This window comes from Physeter macrocephalus, chromosome 19 (genome assembly GCF_002837175.3).
Source record: "Physeter macrocephalus isolate SW-GA chromosome 19, ASM283717v5, whole genome shotgun sequence".
NCBI classification, from domain to species: Eukaryota; Metazoa; Chordata; class Mammalia; order Artiodactyla; family Physeteridae; genus Physeter; species Physeter macrocephalus.
The window spans coordinates 28363880-28386356 of NC_041232.1; the positions used below are offsets into that span (position 1 = coordinate 28363880).

A 22477-nucleotide genomic window follows, 5' to 3' on the forward strand; every position below is an offset into this window, starting at 1 on the left:
ATGCAAATCAAAACCACAATGAGGTATCACCTCACACTGGTCAGAATGGCCACCATCAAAAAATCTACAAACAATAAATGCTGGAGAGGGTGTGGAGAAAAGGGAACCCTCCTACACTGTTGGTGGGAATGTAAACTGGTACAGCCACTATGGAGAACAGTATGGAGGTTCCTTAAAAAACTAGAGTTGCCATATGATCCAGCAATCCCACTCCTGGGCATAGATCCAGAGAAAACCATAATTTGAAAAGATACATGCACCCCAATGTCCACTGCAGCACTATCAATAGCCAAGACAAGAAAGCAACCTAAGTGTCCATCGACAGATGAATGGATAAAGAAGATGTGGTACTTATATACAATGGAATATTATTCAGCCATAAAAAAGAACAAAATAACACCATTTGCAGCGACATGGATGGACCTAGAGATTGTCATACTGAGTGAAGTCAGACAGAGAAAGACAAATATCATATGATATCACTTATATGTGGAATCTAAAAAAATGGTACAAATGAACTTATTTACAAAGCAGAAAGAGAGTCACAGATATAGAAAACAAACTTATAGTTACCAGGGGGTAAGGCGGGGAGGGATAAATTGGGAGATTGGGATTGACATATACACACTACTATATATAAATAGATAACTAATAAGGACCTACTGTATAGCACAGGAAACACTACTCGATACTCTGTAATGACCTACGTGGGAAAATAATCTAAAAAAGAGTGGATATATGTATATGTATAACTGATTCACTTTGTTGTATACCTGAAACACAACATTGTAAATCAATTATACTCCAATAAAAATTAATTAAAAAAATCATAATTTCTGGGTAAGACAGAGGCATCTGTAATTTCTTATAGCCCACAGGTGACTCCAAAAGTGCAGATGTGTTTGGGACCCACTGGACTGAGTGATAACATCTGCCCTAGAGCAGGTTCATTGTGAGTATCCCCCCCAAGCAATGGAAATTCTTAATTTTATTATGATGATAGTTTTGTGGTGATCTGGACTGGAGGTGACCCCAGGCAGTCAGAAGGCACAGATCCCCCTAAATGCCTGAAGAGGTGAAGCTGGGTTTCCTGGAGCAGGGAGAGGGGAGAGCAGAGTGTTGAGTGCTGTGCCAGCTCTCTGCCGGGGAAACATAGGCAGAAGCCAAGGAAACTCCGGTGTGTTCTCTGCTCCTCTTTCCTGCACACCTATTCGGGGCACTGGTGGGCAAGTCCACTCTCTCACCAGGGAGGTTTGATTAACACCCAACAGAAACTAGGAAACGGTGTCCTGACTTCCGGAGGAGAATCGCATCCAGTAGAGCCGTGACGAGCCACAGAGACAGTTTCCGAACAGTTTCCTTTTCCAGATCATCACGAATGCCAGACATAGACTTTCACGCTTGGATTTTGCTTTGGAATCACTGGGTTCTTGCAACTGTGGCCTCACCAGTGGCTGGCCTGAGGGAAGAGCCAGCAGGGGCCAGGGCCGGTCTCCTTCCCCTTCATTCTCTCCCTGGCTTGTGTCCTGAAAGGAGGAAACGAAAGGCCGGCCCAGGGACCAAGAGTGACTCACTCCAGCGGATGAGCTGGATGCTGGCGGGGGAGAAGCTGTGGACAGGCCCCAAGCACAGGGGTCTTTGGAGGAGGAAGCTCAGGGTCAATTATGCTTCCTTCAGTCTCGCCAGGCCCAGCTTCGGGAACAGATACCGAATAGGAAGACTTGAAATGACTTTAGCTGCCTGGCCTCTTGGGGTGAGTGAGGGTATGAGGGGGCGAGGGGCAGGAAGAACAGAAGCACACGCTGAAAGCATCCTTCTTCTGTATACCTGATCACGGATGGCTAGGTTTCCGTGGATGCTCCCGTATCACTAACTCTCTGGTTGGCAGGAAGGGGGCTGGGGTAGAACGTGAAGGTCTGCTTCTGCGCTCTGTGCCTGGGCCCAAGGACTCATTTTGCTAAGAAGCCCATGATCACGAAGGGTTAAGCAATTAAATGTCAGCCCTTCAACTGCGGGTACCACTGCACCATCTAATAGACACAACCGACAAGGAGGTGGAAGGCAGGAAAAAGACAAAGGCACTGGTACAAGTTTTGGTTTGTCAAGGGGTTTTCAGCAGACTCTTTCTTTTTCTGAAAGGAGACATCCGAAGAGACAGTGACCACAGTTCTATTAATAGCTGAGTGCGGCTTTGCTGGAGCCGCTGGCTGGCAAGAGCAAAAACACTGCTGGGTAGCACAGTGACCATAAAGGGCCCCAGCCAAGAGCAGCTGCTAACGAGGCTTCCAAGAGAACAGATCTACTGCATACATTTTTTTCTTTTTAACAGAACTCTCACAGCAATGAAAACATTCACTCATTTAAATATCCTGAAAATGCGGATTGCTTTGGTCCCAGCGTGATGAAGTAAGACGGACGTGTGCTGGCTTTTATCTTGCTAACTTGTGGTGTTACAGCCGGTGACGTGTATCCCCTTGAGCCTCTGAGCCTCAGTGTTCTCATGCATAATATGGGATAATGGCACTGATTTTATTTTAAGGGAGATTTTGAAGAGTAAGTGACACAGTCTATATAAACGTTCTGCATAAGTACCTGGCTTATTGGAGGTTCCCAGCTCCTCCCTTCCAAACCTGCTTCATCTGGGCCCTGGGGCCTCCTTTGGGCAATATCCTTGAAGGCTGTTTCAAAACTGGCACGAAATCAGGAGGTCTGGATAGTGTGAATTTGGAGGAATCACTTCATGGCACCAGCAAATCCCTCTTTCTCACCTTCAGGCTCCGGCCTAAAGTTCCCCCCACAGGGCTTCTGGTTTTCTATCTGGTCTTCCAATAGCATCTATTAATTAATGGACACATAATACTTATAATATGCACAAGGTCACATCCATATCCGTAACATTTGTTTGCATCCGCTGTAAAGAAACATGTGGCCTGAAGCCTCCTGTGGAATTCTAAGTGTCATCTTGCAGAACCCCCGAGAAATGTCTTGCTGCTTTTCTCTCTGACCGCACATGGATGACAAGGGTCCTACCCAGCTAGGTCACAGAGCAACAGCCCTTTGAAGAAACACGTTTACCCAGGCTGCTTGTTCCCCACCTTATTCAATAGACTGGCCTTGACTTTTAGCCATTCCCTAAATTTAAGTCGTCCTGCTAATAGAGGGAGATTTGCCACCACTGAGGACAATGAAAATGTGTGTCACGCAGTCTAAAGGTGATTCTGAAAGAAGACATTCAGAAATCTTTTGAGCAATGACAACATTATGGCAACATATATACATATTATATATACACATATATAATACTATAGACAATATACATATATGTGTATATATATCATATATAATATACACATACATGTGTATACATAATACATACATACATACCTAGATATTATATATACATACATATATATACACATCTCCTGAGGTCCATCAGAGGGGACATTTCTTAGAGAGATATCTGACATATCTTTGAGAAGAAGATTCCATATTTTCTCTCAATGGCAGTCTCCCCACGTTATCAGGGTAACAATTTAGATCAGCAGGACTCTGCAGTCCTATAAAGTTTTTTATCTGTTGTCTCTGTGTGGGTCACAGAGCCATCCAGGCTAGACCATACGGGGGTCACCATCATTCCAGTCCTAGAATGATCTGACTACTTGCCCCTCACACTAATTCTGTGGGGCACGAATTATCCCTATTTATATCCATCATCTGAGGTGGAGAGGCTGAGGCAGACCGGGGAGCTTTGAGGGCTCCCCACCACGGCTGCAGTGTCGTGATGCCTCTGTCTGCGCTCAGGGCAGCGGCGTCCAGGCTGTCCTCCCGTCCAGACAGCCCCGAAGGCCATGATGAGCAGAGCCTAGGCCCGGGGCGGCTGGGGCACTGAGAGGAGAGAGGAATGAGTCTAACGCCGGTGAAGAGGCTGGTGTGGAAATAACCAACCTGACCCAGGGTAGAAGGAGGCAGCTTAGTGGTCACAGCACATCCCCCAGGGCCACGCCGTCTGGGTTCCAAGCATGGCCCCACGTCACTTAACTTCCCAGTGCCTCCATTTGTCAGTTGTAAGATGGGGATAATAATAACGGTTTTAGAAAGATTAACTGCATTCTTGCTTGTAAAGCTCTTAGATCATGCTTGGCACCAGTAAAATTAGCAAAACAAAAACTGCTCTCGGAAGGTAGAAAGAAGACCGTTAAATCTAAAGGAAGAGACCCAAAGCTGCACAAGGGAGACCACGTGACAGGTGAGACCAGAAAGATGAAGTGCAGGTTCCCTGGGTGCTGGAAGGGGGAGGGCACTGTGGATTGACGAAGTTGGCGGGGGGCATCTCCGGGGAGCCTGAGCGGTCCCGAGTCCCTGATGGGGGGACGGGGTGGGGGCTGGAGGGATGGGATTCTCCCGACCTCGGTAGGAGACAGTCCCTGTTGCATGATTTCCAGCTGCTCCTGACACTATCCTGGTGGACCTTCCTGGTGCTGTGTTTTAAAATAAGAGGAACAGTCTTGGGGTAGAAAGTGTGTGTTCGAAAAGTGGGGGAGCACGCAGGACATGGATTTCTGTACGACCCGCATTTGTAAAGGGCACTCGTTCCTTTTCGTGAGCGTACACAACCCCTGGAACCACCGTGCGGCTCTGCGCAGCCGAGCCAGCTGCCCTGCCAGCTGGGCTGCTAGGGGCCGCGTACACGCTGGATGCTGGGACGCGTGTGTGAGTGTATGCGTGTGGGCTGGGAGCAGTCGATCGCCCGGGTATGTGTGTCAGGCACCTCTGTTACCAGCTGCTGAGCAGAGGCTGCACACCACGACGGATACACCTGTGGCTCCTTAGAGCAGGTGAGCTCAGGGACTGTGCCTTCCACATCCCCCAGGTTTCCAGGATGTGACCTCTCTGGCTTGGTTAGTTACAGATCTGGAAACGTTCTTTAAACGCCACACACACAGGCGGACATTCTTCTAGGTGGTGGGGGGGGTAACATTTTACTTTTAAGGACCACTGATAAAGAAGGTTCTCTTAAAAACTCGCATTTAGTGATGGCGCAGCGTGGTGTGACAGGAGAGGCCTGGTGGGCACGCAGGAGGGCTCGAGGCTGATTCTAGCTGTGTGACCTTGTGCAGGTCACAGACCCCTTTTGGTCCTCAGCATCCTATGTGCAAAAAAAAGAGGACAGTAGACCACATGGCTATTAAAATTGTTCCAGGTCTGGGAAATTGATTTCATGCCTCTAGAATGAGGTTCTTTGGAAGCCATCTAGCTTAGTGCTCAGGAGGGACGTTCTGTAGCTCCAGTCACAGGCTGACAGTTACTAACTGCATGACCTTGGAGTAGTTTCTAAACCTCTGGAAGCTTCAGTGTATTATCTGGGAAGTGGAGATAACAATAGCGCTCACATCACAGAGTCACTGTGAGGTCTGAAGACCCATCGCATCAGAGGATGTCCACTGGCTGCCATCTTTGCTTCATGTCAGCATCTCTATTACTAAGAAGGGAACAGCTCACGGTGTAGAGCACCAGGTGCTCTACTGATTATAAGAGCTCACACCTGATGGTCTCTACCAGGATGAGAGAGACAATGAACTTGAGTTTCAGAAACACGAATCTGGGCTAAATCCCTTGAGATCGTCTGAGGTGCACACTTGTCCCAGTTAATCTTCTGTGGGGGAGGTAAATGGCTCCAGGGGTCAGGAGCAAAAAAGAGGAACTTAGAAAGAAGGCCCCGGCCTCCCTGGGTCTCAATATCCTCACCTGTTCTATAACCCTCTTCCCTAGATTATCACAGGAACTGCTAAACACAGCAAAGACTTTGAAGGATATAGTGACACAAAGAGATGACCTGCCTAATTGTTGACTGAACCTCATATAAATAGTCCTGGGTTTGGGATGTATGTAATTCAACCAGTTGAATGGATTAAAACTCCTAAAAATTCACTCTTGATATTGGATTCTCCACCCAGCAACATCAGAAAAGAATCTATCTTTGGTGAGGTGATGACTGTACCATCCTTTTCTAGTACAAAGACTTCTCTCTCCGTCCAGAATTTTCAGTGATAAGGGTTCTGGTTTCTATTTCAAAAGTAGACAGTCTGAAGCTAAAAGAGGTGAACCCAACGTCGGCTTTTGAAATATCTATTTCCTCCCGTACTCTTCATACTTATTCCCTTCTGTGGGCTAATTCTCCACTATATGTCACGGTTCCCTTCAGTTCTTTCCTTTCAGACTCTACCTCTTTTTACTTCCCAGCGAGTAATCCAGTGAAATCCCTAGCAGTTAACTCATCTCCCGGCTATGAGGTCAGTCCACTTCTGTAATCCAGCAGCACCTCTGCAATTTTCAAATAATGTTACCCAAATGCATATTCCTTAATCCTGAGGTTTACAGGATGAGGAAGCAATGTAGTCCACACCTTCTTGTCAGGTGTGAAGGGGGTTCTTTGGTTGGATTTTATATCAGAGAAGTGTCCAGAGCTGTCCCACGTTCTCATTGCTGGAAACCTGGTCCCAGAGAAATGGGGCAGTGGCTTAAGCCATAAACTGTTGTCCTGTTCTGGTCGTACACATACGGCAGATACTTTGAGAGGAGAAGTTCCGAGGCAGTGAATTCTGGTGTTCTGTTAGCCAACTGAATTAAATCCTACTTTACTGAAATCCCTTAATTAGTGAAAGGAATGTAGACATATTGATGTCTTGTCAGTCGGTTAATCTGAGAGCAGTTGTCCATGGACTGTAACCCTGCTCGCTGCATTATTTTGCCTCTTTGGCCCTCTTCTCTTAAGAGGTCCCCAGCATTTACTCACATATTTCCTTAGCCAGATAACCCCAAGCCTTCAGGAGAAGGCAGAGCAAGGCCTCAGAAGATGAAGTCAGCAGACTTGGAAAGTTCAGAGAAAGGAAAAAATAATTCTGCATTCAAGACAGGACATCATTTACGGTTTTCAACAAGTTATTCAAGGATAGGATATACACACAGTGTGCAAAGAGGGGGGAAAGCGCCATTTTCTTTTTTCTTTTTTTTTTTTTTTTGGCCATGCTGCGTGGCTTGCGGGATCTAAGTTGCCCAACCAGGGATTGAACCGGGTCCTGGCAGTGAAAGCGCCGAGTCCTAACCACTGGACCGCCAGGGAATTCCCAGAGAACTCAATTTTCAAGTGACGTGAGTGGAGCAAAGGAGGAGAGCTCTGGCAGCTTGGAGACCATCCCATACTGCATCCGATTCTACTGCCAAGAAATTACAGGTGTATGTGGCCCGGGAAGGTACCTGTGCAACAGGGGCTGTGATGCGTCTGTCCCAGCGCACCAGTCCATCTGCCACGTCCAGGCCCCTGCCCCCTTAAGCGCTTCATGACACTAAGGCAGGTTGACCACCTACATGCACCCCAGAGACATGGCAGGTAAAGCGAGAGGCGACAGAGTGAGCCAGTGAGAACCCCAGCCCAGGCCAGTAGAGGGGTGGATACACAGGAAGCCCAGACCCAGGTGAAGACGAGGATGTTCCACAGCCGGGCACTGATGACAGAGCGGCACGAGTGTCTGCAGGAGGCAAGCGACAGGGCTTGACAGTGGTGACCGTGAATGTGGGCACCCGACAGTCACCTCCGTGGGTGCAGCTGGAGAATACCGAACAGCTGATCTGCACTCAGCTCGCACTACCTGGGGGGCCAGGAGGGCGAGTTCTGGGAAACACTTGTTATTCAGACCTGCAAACATGCTTCAATCCTAGCGATATGAGAGACGGCCCAGAAGAAAGCATCAGCTGACTCACCACACAGAAAGAATCCTCTAAGAAGCCTAATTTATAATTCATCCATCTTTGAGTAAAAAATGACTTTGCCTTCTTTTAAAGGGACAGGATGGATTGGGCTGAATTACCGAGAACATCATACCAAAGGGCTGACTGGGGAGGCCAGATGTAGCCTTCTCTCTGTTGTCACAAACAGAGCTGTCGTGATCCTCACTGGCGCCCAGGGGACCACGTCACACACACACGGGTGACTTCCGCCTGCAGTCTGTTCTCCCCGAGTGGAAGAAACCAGGCGAAGGGGAGCAGTGAACAGAAGTTTCCCTCGTATGAGTCGTTATTTTGCACCAGCTTATCTGTTCCTTTGTAATTATTCTTCAGAAACATTCACTGAGGACTTCCTCATCCTTTCTATGTGTCTGACCCTGTGGGGTCCACAGATGCCATACCCTAGTCTTTGCTCTCGGGGGCCTGTGGTCTGGGAGGGCAGAACGGTCCCCAAGGGTGTTTAGTTCCTTCTTGTACATGGCGGTGTGTCCTCCTCTATAACCGGAGGGTGAATATTTTTTTTTTTTTTTTTTTTTTTTTTTTTTTTTGGTGGTATGAGGGCCTTCCTCTGTTGTGGCCTCTCCCGTTGCGGAGCACAGGCTCCGGACGCGCGACCGGGGCGCGAACCCGGTTCCCCTGCATCGGCAGGCGGACGCGCAACCACTGCGCCACCAGGGAAGCCCCCGGAGGGTGAATATTTTGAAGGTGGGCGCCTCTCTTGTGTTTTCCTGCCCTCGCCTACAGCAGGGTAAGAGGTCACTTGAGCACCGCATCTTAACTGGCTGCAGTTGCCTCAGCAAAGTCACAGGAGTGGTGGACAAAGACTCCAAGGGGTTAAGGTGTCCAACAATGGCAGCAGCAGAGAAACAGGGCCTGTGAGAAAAAGGTACGAGACTGGTCCTGCCTCCACCCCAGGAAATTCAGTAATTCACTGTGTCGACTCATGCAGAATTCAGGAAAAAAGAGACAATGGTCTGCACTTGGAACAAACAGTCTGCTGTTCTCGACAAGGCAAAGAACATTTCTGAAACTGAGGTAAGTATGTGTGAGCAGGAGTGTGTGTGTACATGTGTGTGTGTGTGTGTGTGTGTGTGTGTGTGACTCGTACATTTGGGAAGAACCTTTTATCAAGTACAGGGGGCGTGGAAGCTGTGAAAGAGATCTAGTCTGGTTACCCATGTAAGCAAGTGTGAGGGAGGGGAATAGCTAGCCTTAAAAAAACGCATGCGTGTACACACGCACTCACACACACACACACACGCTTATTTGCAGGGACACTATGAGAATAAAGGTTACAGAAGTTGGGGTTAGCATTACAGATACATTTTGTATAAAGAAGCCTCATTACTTTAAGCTTTAAAATGCAATACTTAGCGAAACAGAAACAGACTCACAGGCATAGAAAACAGACTTGTGGTTGCCAAGGGGGAGGGAGCTGGGGGTATGAGTTGAGAGTTTGGGATTAGCAGATGCAAACTATTATATATAGACTGGATAAAAAACGAGGTCCTACTGTATAGCACAGGGAACTATATTCAATACCCTGGGATAAACCAAAATGGAAAAGAATATGAAAATGAATATGCATATGTATAACTGAGTCACTTTGCTGTACAGCAGAAATTAACACAACATTGTAAATCAACTATACTTCAATAAAATAAAAAAATAAAAAGGCAGTACTGAGTGTTTAATGTAAAATATTCGATAAGCCTTCAGTGAGACTGAAGAAGAAAGTTCTGTGGTTTTCTCCTTGCTTTATTCTGAGAGGATCTGTTTTCCTTTAGTCTCCTATTTTTCACAATTGCCACCCAAATTAGTAGTCAGTGAAGTGTTTCCTAGTTAAACGAAGCTGTTTCACAGTGGTATCTGTGCATGTCCTTTATACCACAGTTTACCTTGCAGTTAAACAGATTGGTTATCCAAATCGGATTAATGAACATTAAGTGATGGTGATGATTCTTCATTAATTTTTTGGGCGTAAAGTAACTATTTCTGTGCACAAGGGGATCTTCTTCCAGATGCAAAAATCACACATGGGGTTACACAGAACACGATGGGCTGGGCAGGGATATCTTTATTAAAAGATTGCAAGGGGCCACATTTCCCCCGAAGACCCCCTTCCTGCTGCCTGCCTCAGAGGCGGCATTGCTGAGCGTCGGTTAAAAAGACGGAAATGTGCTCAGAAGGTAAGACTGCTTGATGTGCCAGTTGATAAACCAGTGGATTGTTACAGGCAATTTTGAGAATTTTTGAAAAGAATATGTTCTCTCCAAATCTGTAGTCAGATTAGATCATTTTCAAAAGACGGTCTATAAATTATAGACTGTGCATCTTTTACGGTCTGCATACATTATGTATAAACAGAACCCCACAGAACTCGTCTCATGGGTACCTAATCAGGCTGCAATGCTCTGCTCTCGGTCTTCTACAAACTCCGTGTATAATAGTGCGGAAGAAATAGGAGTGGATGGCTCTCTCCCAAGCAAGCGGTGCTCATGGCTCTGTATTGAATCACTCCCTTTACAAAATCCAGACTCTGTGCTTCCTCCTACTGCTGGCATTCAGTGCAGACACAGTGGGTGCCCGGAGGGTCCTGAGGCCACGTGGATTACGGCACATCTGGGCTGATGATGCATCTGTTACTCAAACGGATCTCTGAGCCAACATGTAATCAACACACAGAGCCACAGTCTTCGTATAAACATGGAATTTTACAGCTCACTGGGCCAATTTCCCTTCCTGTCGGGGATGTGTGAACTAAGGCTTGGAGGCGAGAACTGGTTGGTTCCCAGCTCACTGGGTAAAGCCCACCACGTCCTTCTCGTGGTCACCTGTGCACAGCCCAGTCAGTTCTGGGAGGATCTGCCTCTGGCTCCCAGGATCCCAGGATTCCCGTGCACCCGGGTCCGGCTGCCACCACTGAGCCCTGCTTCTATCTTTCTCCCCCTCTTAGCTTCTCCCCAGAGACGAGCACGCCAGCTCCTACTCCGGCTGAGCCTTCACCTGTGCTCTCGACAGCGCCCAAAAATGGCTATTTCCTCAGGCCACAGCCTTGCTCCTGTCTTTACCCGGGAAACCTGTGTTATCGGAGCGGGTACCCTCCCAAATCTGTTGTGTGTGTTTCTGTTACATTTATTCTCCTGCATCCTCATCTGTCTCTGTTCTCCAGGCTCAGAGGAAAAGATGTCGCCCCTTCTACCGCTGACTTGAGGACCTGCGTTCTGGATGCATCCTCTCCTGCCTCCTCAGCTGTCCACTTTCTAACGGCTCAATCTCTCCCCCTCTCCTGGTCCTTTCCTTAACACGTACAATTTTCAGAGGTCTTCCACCTGTAAAATATCCTTCGATTGTAAACGCTCCTCTGACTACAGCCCTATGTCTCTCCCTTCCTTTCTTGGCTAAGCTTCTGACAAGTTTAAACTCAGTCTACACCTCCTGATTTTCTACTCCTGCCTCGACCCTGAGGACTGCCTTCCATCCTCACCATCTGTAGGGAGTCATGCTGTCTTCTGTCACAACATCCATTTCACCCATCATCCTTCCCGATACATCGTTGACTTCCTCTTGGAGACTCACTTCATTCCCATGGGGTAGCTTGTCAATTAGGGGCCCAGGACGGCCAGGGATGAGCACGAGAACCGACCGGGGGGAGATGATGCTCTGTCCTCGTGACTTGAATCCTGAGCACAGTGAAAAAGCCCGGAAATTGTTGGCACCCGTCCTCTGAGCCCCTTGCACCCTGGCCAGACTGTCTGGCTGTGGGGCCCCTCCGATCACTGGCCCTCTGGATTTGCTGCCGTCTTTCCTGTCTGTGCGCAAGTCTTATTCTTCAAAGCCACATTCTGAGCTCCCAATATTCTTCCAACGAATGTCCCTTTGGCTTAAATTAGCCTGAGTTGATTTCCGTTGCGTACAGTCAGAGAACTCTGGGAGGTCATACCTCTGAACCACTCAGGCAAAAGGAGACCTTCTCCTTGTTAAATCCAGTGACTCTCTCCCTGCCCTGGGACTGCTTCCTCTCTGTAGCATCCCCATCATGACCCTCTCTCCACGTCGCTCCCTCACTGCTCCTTCGGGGGTTCTGGGTTGGTCGCAAGAAGAGGCCCAGATCCTCACATGCACATCTGCGTCTCTATGACAAAGCCTCAGTCTCTCCCCCTTCCCCACGTTCATTCTGAACACAGCTGCAGTGTCCCTTCGGGGTCCTGTGGTTGCGCCTCTGCCTGGAGCACCCTGCCTTCTTTGCTGGTTCAGTCCCATTTGCTCCTCCACACTCAGGCCCATGCACCGCTTTGTCTGGGAAGCATTTATTGACACACCCTGCATCCTCAACTCCCGGTCTGATGAGGTACCTTCTTTCTGAACTACTGTAGCAGTGCTCTGCAAAGGCTTAATCATAGGATTTAATCACCTTGTTTGACTCCCCGTTGCTGTGGACAGGCATGCACTTAATGCCTTTGTAGCCACAGCCTCTTGTGTGTGTACACACTGGCTGGTGTGTAGCATATGCTTGGTAGCTGAGGGAGTCCCCTCCCACCTGCTCTGCGATTTTCCTCTGTCACCTTCCCCCTTTCTCTTCTTTTTTAAAATTGAAGTATAGTTGATTTACAATTTGTGTTCGTTTCAGGCACAGCAAAGTGATTCGGTTATATACACACATACATATCTATATATCTCCACATATCTATATATATTTCTATTCTTTTTCAGATTCTTTTCCCATATAGGTTATTACAGAGTATTAAGTATGGTTCCCTGTGCTCTACAGTAGGTCCTTGTTGGTTATCTATTTCATATATAGTAGTGTGTATCTGTTCATCCCAAACTCCTAATTTATCCCTCCCCCTTTTCCCTTTGGTAACCATAAGTTTGTTTCCTATGTCTGTGAGTCTTTCTGTTTTGTCAATAAGTTCATTTGTGTCATTTTTTAAGATTCCACGTAGAAGTGATATCACGTGATATTTGTCTTTCTTTGTCTTACTTCACTTAGTGTGATCATCTCTCCCCTTTCTCTTCTTGGACCTTCAGTCTCTGCTTCCAATGCGATCTTCTCCTCAGACTCCCAGTTATGCTCCTATCTACCCTACACAGACAGACACACACACACAGACACACACAGACACAGACACACAGACACACAGACACACACACATGCACACACAGACACACAGCGGCAAACACACACACTGACACACACAGACACACACGCACACACACACACACACACAGAGACACACACAGAGGCACACAAACACACAGACACACACACACACATGCACACACAGAGACACACACACACAGCAGCAACACACACACTGACACACACAGACACACACACATGCACACACAGACACACACAGAGAGACACACACAGAGGCACACAAACACACAGACACACACAGAGACACACAGCGGCAAACACACACACAGACACACAGACACAGACACACACACACCAACCTCCATCATCACATCTTGATCCTGCTTCCCTCTAGGTGCTGCTTCATCTCTTTCCTTGGATTCAATTCTCCAAGAACAAGCTACACTAACGTCTGTATCACACATGTAGCCACTACCCCATGGCCATTGGGGTCCTGGTTCTACGGCACGCTGCAACCTGGTAGGTACTGATGACAAAGCGAAATTACAATGGAGCCGTCACAGTGCAGGTAAACAGAGATGGAGGCGGGCGGCCACCGAGGACCTGGCTCAGACACGTCCCTGCACCACTGAGAACTTGAACTTCCTGTGAATCATACCAAACTCAAGGACACCAGCCATTTTTAAAACAATATCTGCCAGCTGCAAGCTACAAGTTTCCCTCTTGTAACTATGCAACCATTTCAGACCCCAACCAATCCTTGCTTAATCGGCACCCTCACTTCTTTCCAGCTCCGACTGTAATTCTTGATAAACAGCTCATGTAACCGTGCAGCTTTTGCTTTTATAAGTCTCCCCCATTTTGTAGTCCACAATTCAAGTCTTTGTTCAATCACTGTCTCCCGGGCTGCAGTCCTAACAAACCCCCAGTAAACTCTTTATCTCAATCAGGTCTCTTGTTTCTGAAGTTTTGGTTAACGACACTAAACTTAGTTGTTCACAGGGAAGTCCTGGGGAATTGTGGAGAGAGCCTGGGCTTTGGAACTAGACAGACTTAAGACTCAAATTCTAGCTCTACTCTGTGCCCTTTGCCAAATTACAACTGACCCTTGAACAACATGGGTTTGAACTGCGTGCGTCCCCTTATGAGCGGATTTTTTTTTTTTTCACTAAATACGAGCACTACAGTACTACGCGATTCGAGGTTGGCTGAGTCCACAGGTGTGGAACCTTGGATATGAACAACACGCACATACAGAGGGCTGACTACAAGTTACAAGTGGATTTTCAATTGAGCGAAGGGTCGGTGCCCTTAACCCCTGCGTTGTTCAAGGGTCTACTGCATTTAACCTCGCTGAGCCTTCATTTATTAATTTTGAAAACAGGACTCTGTATCTCATAGGGCAGCTGTGATAATTAAGGAAGTAAGGCTTGTTCAGTCATTTAGGGGAACGCCGGGCACAGAGCAGGTGCTCAATATACTGTGTTCCTTACCCTCCCCTGCAGTCCCATGCACCTCGCTCTCTGCAGCTTCCCTCACGCAGCTCACCTGCATCCTCTCCTACTTGTCACGGTTCTGGGTCTCGTGGTTATGCCCCATCTCTCTTGCTCGTCTTATCTGACTCCATCTCTAGCCCTTCCCCACCCCCCCCGCCCCGCCCCTAGATATATACAGTCCTCCAGGGCTGTCTTTAGCCCTCTTCTCTCTCTTTCTGCCGAGGATGCCGTGCTTCTGTTTCAGTGGTTATCACTTCACATCATACTTTTCTGGTTTGCTTGTCTTTCTCTTAGATTGTGCCAGGTCTTTTCATCTTGCCCTCCCCAGTCTAGCCCAAAGCCTGGCACATAGTAGATGCTCAGTAAACGAAGGGAGAAGCTCACATTTCATAGTTTGTGTCTTCAGCTCACGCATCCCTCTTCCTGTAAAGCCCCATGTTGTTCATTCAGAGTCTCAAACTCAGCATGCCCCAAACACATTGATGAATCGTGTTACGGCTGTATTAAAACTGCTCTTCTTTTCTCCCTTGGTGGGGAAGGGAAGGGCTACGCATTCGTGGTTAATAGCCTTTACATCAATCCGAGTCACAATGGTAGAAATCTGGGTTCACAGTCAAGCTCTCATCAGCATCCCCAAATAACACCCAAATTAGGTATCTCCCAAAAATTCCAAATGCCACTGAGACAGGCTGGGACCTGGGACCCTTTCCCGGAGTGCTTGCACCTGAACGAATGTCTCCTCCAGCAACAAAATACAAAGAAACCATAAGGGACTAAAAATAACTGCACATGTGCAGTTGGGGCAAATTATGAACAATAAGATACAAAAAGGCCACAAACCAACTGTAACTTCTGAGGTGCCGGGAGCAAAAGCAGGGCTGACCCCAGCACCCGGCACCACCCCGGGGGCAGGCAGACCACCTAAGCCACTCCTCTGGCCCCACCCACCAATCCGCCCCCACCCTCACCCCATTTAACGGACCAGCTCACCCCGCCTCAGGGAGCTATAGCAAGGGCACCTGTTTCCTGTTTTCTCTCCCTTGTGCAGCAGCACGACCCCCAGTAAAGCCTTGCTTGGATCCCTCGTCTGGCCTCTTATCAATTTCGATTGATTACAGAGTCCAAGGACCCGGGTGGGTATCACCCCTGCCACAGCCCGAGCCCACCACGTCCCTCACTGAGTCTTACTCTGGCCTACCCTGTCTCCATGCTCTTCCGTAACCCTTCTAAACCTTTCTCTAGTGGCCACTAAAACTGTCTCTCGACAACATGAATTAGGACCTAGGAAGCACCAGCTTCATGCCTTCCGTACACCACACAAGCACACCCTCCACTCCCTGCTCCTCCTTTGCCCTCCTAGAGAGGCATTTCAGACCCTTACGGACAAGACCGCCACAGCCTCCAGCCTCCGGGTTCACAGTTCCTCCTCATCAGGGCTCCAGCCACCTGCGTCAGACCCCTCGCTCCTTCCCGATCTTTCATTTACTCCCCTTTCTCTGTGTTTTCCCTCAAGTGGTTTCTGTCTCATTCCTGCCATTTAAAATCTCTTCTCCCGTTTTAAGTCCAGCTCCTCACTACCTCCTCCATGCAGTCCTCTGAGATTCCCTTAGGCAGACTCAGTCCGTTCACCAGGGTCACCGTCACTCTGACTTACGTGTATTATAGCTGATGGTTTGAATGTTCGCTAATACCATAGTTTATGTTCTTCCAAGACAAGTGACTTATAAATACCTTTGTATTTCTTAGTGCCTTGGATACAGTAAGTTTATCATTAAATGTTGCATACATTGTGCTGAAAAGGGATCAGAAAGGCCACTTTTGGGTTAGTTTGTGAACAAGACAAATCAGGCTCTTGGGTTGATTTTCTAACTTTTTACAGAGGGGACCTGAGATCGTTGGGCCGAGAAAACCTCAAAGGTTCACAGGGCCGCTACGGAGTCTTCTGTACTGGAAGATCTGGCTTCGTGGAGGGAGGGGCTTGCAGGGGGCCCCCCTCCTGCTGCTGATGGCTCAGGACCAGTTAGGGCCTCATTTCTTGGGTGATGTGCTGGAGGAGGTGACGTGAAACGTGGCAGGGCCTGGGTGGGAATCGTCACAGGCCACGGGGCAGACTTCCTCTTTTTTTCCTAGTTTTGTATTAAAGTTATGGAGAGAGGCAAGGCTTGAATCAGCTACATTAATATGACCGCTGAAACGGTTGATGGTAGATCAAAATGGAGAGGAATACTTATTGAATGAGTATAAATTCATCAAAGGTTAAGGCTATAATTACCCAGGTCACAAAATGTCAATCTTAAATATTTAATTCATTAAAAGAAGATCGATGAAAGGCAATCGTGAGAGTTCAAGACAGAAAAATTTCAGCAACGTCTTCAAAAAGAATTTGTCTCTTCCCTTTCATGTACAAATTGGAACAACTTAAGAAATTTTGTAAAAAATATTATTATTTTGTCCCGTTAGGCATTGCCTATGTTATTTTTACCATTAAACAGTATTTCCCCATGTTATAAAGGGGAAAATCTTGCTTCTCTCTTGCTTCCTCCATTGACCCTGGATCTGGTGGCTTTTGTAGAAAAGCAAATGTTCTTTGTTGTATGTGACAGGTGCACTTGAAATCTTAATATACCTTCCTTGCATGTGAATTTGACAGCTAATTCTGACGAACAGTGTTCATTTTTAACTTTTTTCTTTTGTTACCCTTTTAGTGATAAACGTTGTGAAAGGAATTATAGGTCAAACTCTTTGGGTAAATGACAACCTTTAGAGCATCCGTTTAGGTGGCCCCCTCGCATCCCTTACATTGATGGGGGTTAACATCTCTGGTCTCTACTTCTCTTAGCTCCAAAAGCCTTTATCACCTGTTACCAGAACTATTCAGAGCAGCTCAACAATAATTTTCCTACATGACTCTGAGACCTCATTTGGCTTTTTAATAAACAGTCACATTCTAATGAGGCCTTCATAAAACTGACTAAATATGTTTAGAAATCATTAGCTTAAATTACCAGTGGAAAGAAATCTCCTTCGGGAGCCCGCAGATTTGGTTCTAAGACTTCTGGCAGATGAATTAGTACAACACAACGGAGTCCTGAGGCTCCGCATAAACGGTGGCAATGGGAGTGCCTGGGAAACAGGCGATGGATAAAGAGCTGAGCGTCCCTCGGCTGGGTTCATTAAAGAGGGAAAGCGATCACAGCACATCCGGCGCAATTTACATGCCAGGTGTGCGGCTGTCGCCAGGTGCCAGGGAAACTGACAAGGGTCCCTTCCCACAACACACGGGCTGAGAGGGACGCACGGGGGTGATCAGGAAGTCTTAGATAATGACGGGTCCTGGCAGATGTACCGGGACCCCGCTGGAGGGAAGTGCAGTGTTTGAGCCTTCTGCACAGGTGCTGCGACAGGGAAGGCCTCCCAGCGGCTCTAACACCAGCAATTACAGCGGCCTAATGCGGAGCGCTGCAGGGCAGATATCTGGGGAAAGCTGCCCGGCTCTGACTTAATGAATCAAGTCTGTGTAAACAAACAGCGTTCCCGGGCTCATGCCTGATTCATGAAGGACACACTGCGTGCACTCAACGTGGTAAGTAGCTAGTTGCTCCCCTTAAAACCATGTCATTTTCATTTCTTCAGTGGTTTGTTGCTGCTGTTTCCAAGCATGGTAAATGGAAACGTCATCTCTCAACAAATGTGCAGGATGAACAATGGGAAACAGCCTGGAATAAGATTCGACTTTTTCCCGGAGGGCATGTGACCTTTTGTCAACACCCCCAAATCACACCAGACATTTCAAGGACAGATGCCATTAAGTGCATTACTAATTGAAGACAGGTTGGTCCAAGAGGCTGATGATGGTAACAGGCGAGGACTCTCCAGAGCTTGCCACGTCCCCACAAACCCGGTAAGGATTTGCAAGGATTTTTTTTTTTTTAGTATGCTTACCAGACCTAAAATTACTGAATTTCTGTGAGCCTGTGGGCTTCCATTTATGGCTGAACTTGAACCCTGACTCCCCTCTTCTGCTGCACACTGTTAGCTGAAGTGTCCACGGTTATTTGTCAGAAAGAATAGCTTCCATCAAAAATATCAACAGTGGCCACCCTGTATGGGATGTGTCCAAGTGCCTGATGGAAGGAACAGAGACCACCACTGCCTGGCCTTTTTATTTGCTATTATTCCAAGGCAGGTAACTCGGAATGAAACTTGCATTCCAGCAAAAGGTGCCATGTCCAACAGACAGTGGGCTTTGGTGTTTGAAGCTTTTTTACTATAGTAATTTTATAGCACAATCTTCCTTTGACCTGTTAGCCAAAGACCATGCTGTCCTGATTTTTCCTTAAAGGAAGAGGGTTTATCATATGAAAACAGCTCACCTCTAGTTGAGACAGGCTGGGACCTGGGACCCTTTGCTGCAGTGCTTGCACCTGGACACACGTCTCTTCAAGCAACAAAATACAAAGAAACTATAAGGGACTGAAAATAACTGCGTGCATGCGCAGTTGGGGCAAATTCTGGACAAAAGATACAAAAAGACCAAAAACACTCAACTGCCACTTCTGAAGAGCCAGGAGCAAAAACAGGGCACATGCCCCCTGCACACACCACCACCAAAGGGGTGGGCAAACCCCCCAAGACACCCCTCCGGCCCGACCCCTGGACGCACCCCTAACGGCACCCCATATAAGGAACCAGCTCGCCCCTCCTCGGGGAGCAAGCATGGGAACCTGTTACTTGTTTTCGCTTCCCCCTGCTGCAACACGGGCCCCAATAAAGCCTGGCCTGAATTTCTCGTCTGGCCTCTTATCAATTTCTATTGATTAAGGAGGCCAAGAACCCTGGTTGGTGACACAGTCACTGAGTCCTGAGATAGCACACTCTGGAATTTCAAAGAAGCAAAAAATACACGTGTGCCTTTATTTAAAAAAAATCCAGTAGTAGTTGTTATTTTAAATAATTATCTACTTTTCAAAATAATTTATCTTGGGATTATTTTAAGTGAGCTCCGATGCAAATATGTAAAATCTGGTAAATAACTTTCAAGGAATACAGTTATCGGGAGAGCGAAGCAGTGCGAAGCAGTCTCCAGATCTCTCTTGCTCTTTATCATACGAGGCAGTCAACACGTATTTGTGAGATGAGTGAAGATTCAGGATGGATCATACATTTCAGGGGAAGACACAGATAAAATATTTAGCTTCGCTGTTTCACAGTTAACCTAGCAGATGCTAACTACTCTCTAACACCGAGAGGGAAGAATTCACATTCATTCACTTTGTTGGGCATTTCCCGAGTGCCAGGAGGGAGAGACCAAAAATTTGTAAGGCTGTCTCCTCCCTGAAAGGAGCTTGCTTTCTGGTGCAGTTGAATTTTTTTTTTTTTTTTTTTTCTCCAGTGGTCATTACTGCTTTCATAGCAAAATACTGATTTGGGGTGAAAAAAGGTAATTTATAGATACCACTGTAGGTCTTAGCTTTGCTGGAGAAAATGTAAGGGTTACATTCATATCTATGTTTACGTAGTCCTCAGAATGGGGTGGGAACTTCTCTAACCACCTGACATGTAGAAACTCATTTAATCTTTAAAAGATCCCTATGAAGCAGGAGCTATGACATCTCCACCGCCCACGTGAGGGGTTGGTGGTGGGGAGCTCAGCGATGCCCCCTCCCCACTTCCTGCCAGCCCCCCTGCTCTCACCGTCTCCCAGGAGACAGGGAATTGAGAGAAGAAATGGTTTTTACACTGTCAGTATGTAAACTAGTGCTTTGTAAGCTTTTCTACTTTACATAATGGGCCCATAGCTTCTCCCCACTTGTCCTGTCACTTTACTAATGTCCTTTATTCTACAGAAAATTTTACATTTTAATAGTCAATTTTCCCCATCCTTTTCTTAACGTGTTGAGCTTTTGGTATATTTGAAACACTCTTAAAACAAAGGCCATAAATATTTTCCCCCATATTTCCTTCTAAAAGTTTTAAAGTGTTTACAACTTTTGGTCTTTATTTAGTATTCATTTTTGGGCTTTTTTTTTAGTCCACATGAATAACCAAATGTCCCAGTTCAATTGATGGAAAAGCTCATTCTTTTCCCACTAATTACACATTTTCCCACAAATGCCTACATCAACATCTGGGCTCTCTTTTTTGATCTGTTGGTGTATTTATTTCTTCCTAATTTGTGGTATCTATAATTTTCCCTTTTGCTATGTCCTTTTCTGGTTTTGATATCAAGGTTATATATACTAGCCTCTTAAAATAAAATGGGGCAGTAGTCTTTCTTTTTCTCTTCTCAGAATAATTTTTATAAGATTTGAATTACCCATTCCTTGACTATTTAGCAGAATATACCTATAATACGTTTGGGACTAGTGCTTTTCCATGGGTCACTTTTTAACTATAATTCACTTTTTCAATAATGATTGTCTCTTCAGAATTTGTTTCTTTTTGAGTCAGTTTTGGAAAATCATATTTGTCAAGAAAATTACCTACTTTATCTAAATTTTCAAATTTATTGTTACTCATATTATCTGTTATGATAAAAAAATGTATCCTATTCCCAATATTTGTTACTTTTGATTTCCTTTCTTCTGATTGCCAGATATTTGTCAATTTCATTAGTCTTGCCACAAAACCTTTTTGATTCTGGTGATTTTTATTATTGTTTCTTTGATTTTTATTTAATAACTTTCCACCCTGCTATTATTACTTTCTTGTTTCTTTCTTTAGTTGTACTCTGTTCCTCATTTATCTTCTTGAATTAGATGCTTAGTCTTCTAATAACAACATTTAAGAACATATATATATATAGTTTTGGGTACCATTTTCTTTGCATCCAACACATTTACTAAATGATGCTTCGTGATTCACAGTTCTAAGTATTTTCTGAATAATATTAGGGAGTTTCGCTTTGACCAGTGAATTAGTGGAAGTGCTTTCTCACCCAGAGCCTAAATGAAGACCCATTTGCTTCTGTGTCATTTCCCTGTTCTGGTGCTGGGCTGGCTTCCCTCCCCGACTCCCCCCAGCAACCTCTCCCTTTGCCCTTTCTCTGAGCATCTATCATTTGTGGGTCTAGGTTTTACGTGGCCATCTCAGTTCAAATTCTTAGCATTGCACATGTCCAAGGTGTTACCTCCTGTTCTTGGTGGGCTTTAAAACTCAAGATCCAAGCTCGTGAGACCGAAGCCCTCCCCCCCTCTCACTAAGACCTATGCGCACCATGGCGCCAGGCCCACCCTTGCTGTGGTCTCTCGTCCTCACCTTCTGGTCTCTAGTAGTTCACTTTCTTGAGAGCTAAGCTAAACACTTTTAACATATATGTTTACATATACATTTATATTTAACATTAAATACATTAAAACACATTTACGTTTTATCTAGAATTTCTAGATGTTTGTAGGAGGAGGATTTTCAGGTTATTGATTTGCCATTTTTGCTAGTATTGTAAGTACCTCCCACTTCTTAATGTCTCTCTTCTTCCTGGTTTGTGCTTCCTGATACCTTCTGAAAGTCCATTTTTTTAAACAGATTTATTGAAGAAGTATAACTGATGTACAAAAAACCTCATGCGCACAATTTGATGGGTTGTACAACGAAGGTCATAGACAATGTCCACCACCTCATGTGGTTTCCTGTGTGCCTTTGTTCTTGGCGCATGCCCGTGTGTGTGTGTGTGTGTGTGTGTGTGTGTGTGTGTGTATTAGGAGCACCTATCGTGAGGTCTACCCTCTTCACAAATCAAGTACGCGATGCCTATTGTTGACTGCAAGTACACTTTGTAAAGCAGATCTCTAGAACTTGTTCATCTGGCATAACTGAAACCTTATACCCACTGAACATCAACCCCCCACCTCTCTCTCCCTCCCTGCAATCCTTGGCAACCACTCTTGTACTTTCTGCTTCTAAGAACTCGACTATTCTCCATCATTCCTATAAGGGGAATTGCACAGCCGCTGTCCTTCTGTGACTGGCTTATTTCACCTGGAGTGACGTCCTCCAGATGCATCTGTCTTGTAAATGGCAGGATTTCCTTTCTTTTTAAGGCCGACAGCTAATCTTAAGAAACAACCCCTTTATGGTTTCTGCCCCGATATCTCAA

General features: G+C 46.3%; 1 protein-coding gene across 5 annotated transcripts in view; it reads right to left on the minus strand.

The window, feature by feature from the left end:
• The window catches only part of PTPRM (protein tyrosine phosphatase receptor type M), an 805568-nt gene that overhangs the window by 36968 nt on the left and 746123 nt on the right, over positions 1-22477 (minus strand). The window lies entirely within an intron of this gene.